Source organism: Malus sylvestris, chromosome 11, assembly GCF_916048215.2.
Source record: "Malus sylvestris chromosome 11, drMalSylv7.2, whole genome shotgun sequence".
NCBI classification, from domain to species: domain Eukaryota; kingdom Viridiplantae; phylum Streptophyta; class Magnoliopsida; order Rosales; family Rosaceae; genus Malus; species Malus sylvestris.
The window spans coordinates 33,578,480-33,583,879 of NC_062270.1; the positions used below are offsets into that span (position 1 = coordinate 33,578,480).

At 38.0% G+C, this 5,400-nt stretch overlaps 1 long non-coding RNA gene across 1 annotated transcript; it reads left to right on the forward strand.

The window, feature by feature from the left end:
- Positions 1-411: 411 nt before the first annotated feature.
- Positions 412-1,859, forward strand: LOC126588722 (uncharacterized). The gene is made up of 2 exons (XR_007611571.1): positions 412-1,368; positions 1,501-1,859. It is a non-coding gene; the product is annotated as an uncharacterized LOC126588722 (long non-coding RNA).
- The last annotated feature ends 3,541 nt before the right edge of the window (positions 1,860-5,400 follow it).

Sequence of the window (5,400 nt, forward strand, 5' to 3'; positions counted from 1 at the left end):
ATAGCGGCGGGGTGCCGAATAATTTTTTGTAGTGCTGGGCGTACTTTTGATCACTTGGTTGGTGCTATTTTGGGCTTAGGGGCTTTCGCTCTTCACACAACATTCCAGCCCATTTATTTTGGGCTTTGCCTTTTTTTTATTTTTTATTATTACCCTCTGATGGGGTTTATACAAATATCTCTGAAATATACGAAAAATAAATTACATCATTCAAAAACAAGGAAAGTAAAACACATCATTCTGGTAGGGTGTTTATTCCTTGCTTTTGCTTTCTCTTTTACTTTTGTTTCTCCCACTCATGTTCTTTCTCTTTTCTCTTTTGGCAGATGGCAGACAACGCCAAAGTGGAATAATAATGGTATTGTTGTAAGACAACTTATTTGTATCTCTACTTTCATCATTGGCAGCGGACGGTGATCTAATCTTTTGCTTTTCTTGGTATCTCCATCAGCATCTGCTGAAGGATTGGACAAGGCTACTATAGCTGCTGAGGAATTCCAGCTCCACATCACTCATCTTAATCACATATGGGACTTGATGCATCAGCAGAATCATCAAATTTTTCAGCTCACTGGATATATGAAGGGTTTAGAAATCAGAGCGCTCAAAGGCCTATTCCAAATAAGCCTTCCGCCTTCATCCCGTGGCACCATTCAACGTCCCCACGTGTCCATAGGTGACACGACCATCGAAGATTACTTCATCCCCAAAGGTAGCCACGTGATTCTACTGGAGGTCGTCGAAAATCTGCTTGTAAGGTGTGCCAAAGTCGTAAACGTTGGGTTCTCTGAGGGAGGGAACATGAAGCTTGACGTGGGCTCCAGTGTCGTACGATGCGATGTCGAAGCCCTGCCGCTTGTGGAGAAAGTGAGCCTCCATGCTCCAGTTCTGGTTCGACGAACACACCATGGCGTACCGGAACTTCATGGTTAACTGAATCCAAATGTCTCTGTTTGATTCACATATCACAATACGTCCCTTAGGGCGGCTGGGTTTTTCACTTATGTATCACAAAAAACTTATTTATCACTATTGGATCTGAAGAAATACCACCACCGCCCATGTACCATTGTTCCCTGCGAATCAGTGATGACAACATGACAGCTCTTCTTGCATTCCTGGCGGCACTTCTCGGGTTTGCATCTATCGGAGCTCACAACAGCTATACGGGTTAAACGGTCTGACATCTCCTAATCTTCTTCTTATTTGACAAGAGGAGAAAATGGAGGAGAAGCTTGAGTCGGATCAGTTGGCAGCTGCAAGCAGAGGAGCAGTAGAAATACACTGAACACTAACGGAGAACACGAAGCCGATCAAACTGCGATGGTGACGGAGACTGAGACTGGAAAAGGAAAGCTAGAGAGAGAGGTTTGATTCCTTAGGTTTCCTGAATACGAACCCAAAACCCAAAAAAGCAACGACCTTTATCTTCCCTGTGGGCTTGTGATGAGTGTTTGAGATTTGGATCTTTTCTCTTTCTGGGTTTTTGTGATTTTGCAGATTCACGGTAGAGGTGAAAAAATGAAAGAGAACCGACATAGTTTTTTGTACCGTTTCCCACAAATGGCTCCAAATGTTGATGCACAAAACCGGAGGTCTTGGTACAACGTAAATCCGACCATGAATCTGCATGTAATGTAAATAACACAAGATGTATCGTGGCTCACCCTAAGGTTTGGGCTACATCCACACTGATTGTATTGTATTTCTCTGAGAAGTGAGGGAGAGAGTGTGAGAGCTTTGCTCTAGATAGGTGAGGCTTAAGGTTTGTGAGGGTGAGGATGCCCTTTTATAGAATAAGGGCTCCTCCCCTGATTACATATTTGCCCCTTCCTTTATTACATAATTACATTTAAGTCCCCCGAGTATTTATACGAGGTCTAAATACGAGGCCCTAAATATGGTATAAACAGAAGTAGTATTTGAGAATTGTGAGATTGTAGAGAACTATTTATCGGACTTTCGAAAAAGACGTTAGTTTCAACATATCAAAAAGAGGCGTTGGTTCCAACATATCAAGAGATTTATTTATCGGACTTTCAAAAAAGACGTTAGTTCTAATTGGGCTTTCAAAAAGATTAGCGTAAGTTCCAATTGACTTTCGAAAAAAGGCGTTAGTTCCAAAAATTATGATTTGTTCGTCGGCCGTTTGAAAAGAGACGTTTGTTCTAGTTGGGCTTTCGAAAAAATTGGCACTAGTTCGAACTGGGTATTCGAAAAGACGTGGGACGAATTGTGATTTGCTGAGCTTTCGAAAAGATTGGCGTTCTAGTTTCAGTGTATCAATGAAGACTTCCTTCTTGGCACATCATGAGTTTGAGGAGGGGATGTTGGAAAATAAAAAGGAAAGTATTTTAGGGATATGATTTAATTAGTGATTTTATATGATTTAATTAGGTTTGAAATGATTTGATTTAGTCTAGGTTTCCTTGTCTTGTTAACAAATGATTGTTTTGATTTATTTCCTAGTATTGCTCCTATATAATCTTATAAATATCTCCTTATGGAGAAGAATAAAGAATTGTAGCATTTGAAAATTATGAGATTGTAGAGAATTCTAAATTTACCCTAAGCGCTTTATTATCAACTTGCCCTGTGTTGCTTCGCCATGTGCATTCTCAACATGATTAATCAAAATAGGGTTTTTTATTAATCCAAAATGGTATTTGAGATTGACATAATTTCTTACTTTAATCATTGAAATTTAAAGTTGATAGAAGTGGTCCCTAAGAATGTACGTTAAATTGGGGGTACTTTTGTCAAATCAACTCATCCCCTTGAATTAGTGGTTTTCTTCAATTTAATCAGAATTTTTATAGAATTACCAAAATGATTGACGGTGGACAATCTTAAGGACTACTTCTATTGATTTTAAATCTCAAAGACTAAAATGAAGAATTATGACAATCTCAAAGAACATTTTAACTAAAAAACCGTCAAAATAAAATCAGATTAACGCAAAACATGTGTCAATCCATGCATAATATACATATAGACTTATAGTAGTTGAACAGTTCTAGGCACCCTGCCAAATCCACGAGTGTTTATTAAGTACTAGTTGTAATTTTGAAACTCCTTCGCAGCTTATTGAACATTCATGCATTGTGACGGTATTCACGGGTTATGTCTCTGATATTCTTATATGTACTTTAATTCATACTAATTGTATACTAACTCTATAAATAGTATATATGTGCAGCGATTTGATGTAACTAAACTTATGGAGACATAAGTCTATGCATGCCTTAAAATATAATATTAAATTACATCTTGGATGAGGAATGAACATGATTAAATTTTTATATGCGATGATAATTTATTCTTATAATCAGTTAAATTGTGTAAATTTATTAGTGATTATGCCATTTAATATTACAATCTAATGATAATTTTTTTTCATTTATAAGTTATGAGAGATTTTTCAATGTAGTCGAAATACCACAAGACATTAGACAATTGGAGAGACACTTGAAGAAAAAAAAAAAAACTTTCCTTCAACTGCATAATAACATGTGGTGTACCGTCCAATGTTTCAGGCACACTGAAAATCCTTTCGTAAGTAAGAGGTCTTAGCTTAAATCTCGTAAATGGTAAGTTTGAAACCAATTTACTTCTCCACCCCTTCATGTAAACATATTGTAGTATAAAAAAAAAAATGTAAAACTAGAGTTTCATTTAGCAATTATCATCCTGTCTAACCTCAAATTTCAAACAGAACTCAAATTGTGAATGCATTGTTTTATACTTTAGAATTTTTTTCGGTTCAACTTTTTTGAGTTAATTTTTCTTTTTGATATCTTACCTTTATTTTATGAGCATTCGAACCTAAAAAAATTAAAATTCCGAAAGAATCTTCAACTGAAATGGGAGTGGAATGAAAAATAAATAAATTTGGAACTATAGACACAGTGGAATTATCAAATTAAAACAGAAGGGAAAACAAAAAGGGTATGAAGTTGAATTAAAACTGAAGGAAGGTTACATCATTCGATACTGAAAAAAAGACTGTAGAACCAAAATAGAGAAAATACCAAAAACCAAGCGGTTTGTCTCCAGTATCATCACCATTCACAACAAAGAGAAACTACCAAAATAGTGATGGCAGCAGTCGGAGAAAGGGGTCCCCTTTCCTCTCTCCATCTCCACCTCATCACTCCACAGTCGGTGATCTATGACCTTATTTGCCCTAGCTAGCTCATACCCTCAGTTGAAGCAGATGGTTCTACGCACTAAGAGAAAGATCTAAACAGATGTGACTTCAAAATCGAAGAGAGAAAATCTAACTGAAACTTTTTTTTTAGGTAACAAGAATTTATTACGAAACCATCAAGAACACACATAGGATATGTATGTCCAATGTAACTAAGAGGTCACGTGAGCCAAAAATACACCTCACAAATTTACAATTATAAACGTGTCATTGTCTTCTCCCTAAACTCTCTTTTCCTCTTGTCCCTCTCCCCAAGTCATTTCTCTCTCTTTCTCTTCCCTCCCTCATCTCTCTCTTTCTTTTCCCTTCCTCTTTCCCCCCGAGAAAAACCACGGCGGCTCCACCGCTATTCTTCGGTGAACAAACCCCAAAACCAGCATCACTACAGTGACCATCTCTTCACCCTACCTATTTCTGAAAAACTGAACCTGAGCCATCAAACTGACGAGCTCCCACGAAGAGCAAACTTCCCAGTGAGATTTATGCCATTCATGCCAAGATAAGCCTCAGAGTCACCACCATTCTCTTCCTCTCGTCGAGTAGATGAGTTTCCATATATTGCATGTGTGATTTGATGAAGATTTGTTGCAAACCCAATTTTTACCTAGAGAAATCGAAGTTCGCTGTGGGGATTCCGACCAGTGTTCTAAAAATCATCCTAAGGGCTAGGCGGTGGAGGACCGATGCGATTTAGGCCGAAATGTAGAACAAAATCGGGTAGGGGTTAGACGGCCGCCTAGGCTAGTTAGGCGGGCAAGGCGGCTAGGCAGTTCCATTGTTTTTAACTTTTTTAAAGTAAGTTAAAGGTTTTTCTGAATAACCTACTCAATTAGTGAATTTTCAAATTTGGTTTTTCTTATTTTTTGCTACATTTGTTTGTAATGATGGCAATATGGCTTAAGTTTTAAGTTTTAACTTTCCTAAATTCTTAATACAAGTGAAGTTTTTTATTTTTTAGAGTGTACATTGGAACTCCGCCTGTTTAAGTTTATCTTACATTGCTGGTCCCAAGCCCAGATAAAGGAAGAGGGGGAGGACGTCAGGTAGTCGACAGCCGGCACTCCACAGTTACGGCGAATCCTTATGACAATGAATCCATAACGAAATCGCGCTAAAGCTAGGACGTCACCCGTAAGTGGCGCGCTGTGTGGCCCGAGCACAGTTATAAGTGAGTAAGGGTCGCTGTATCT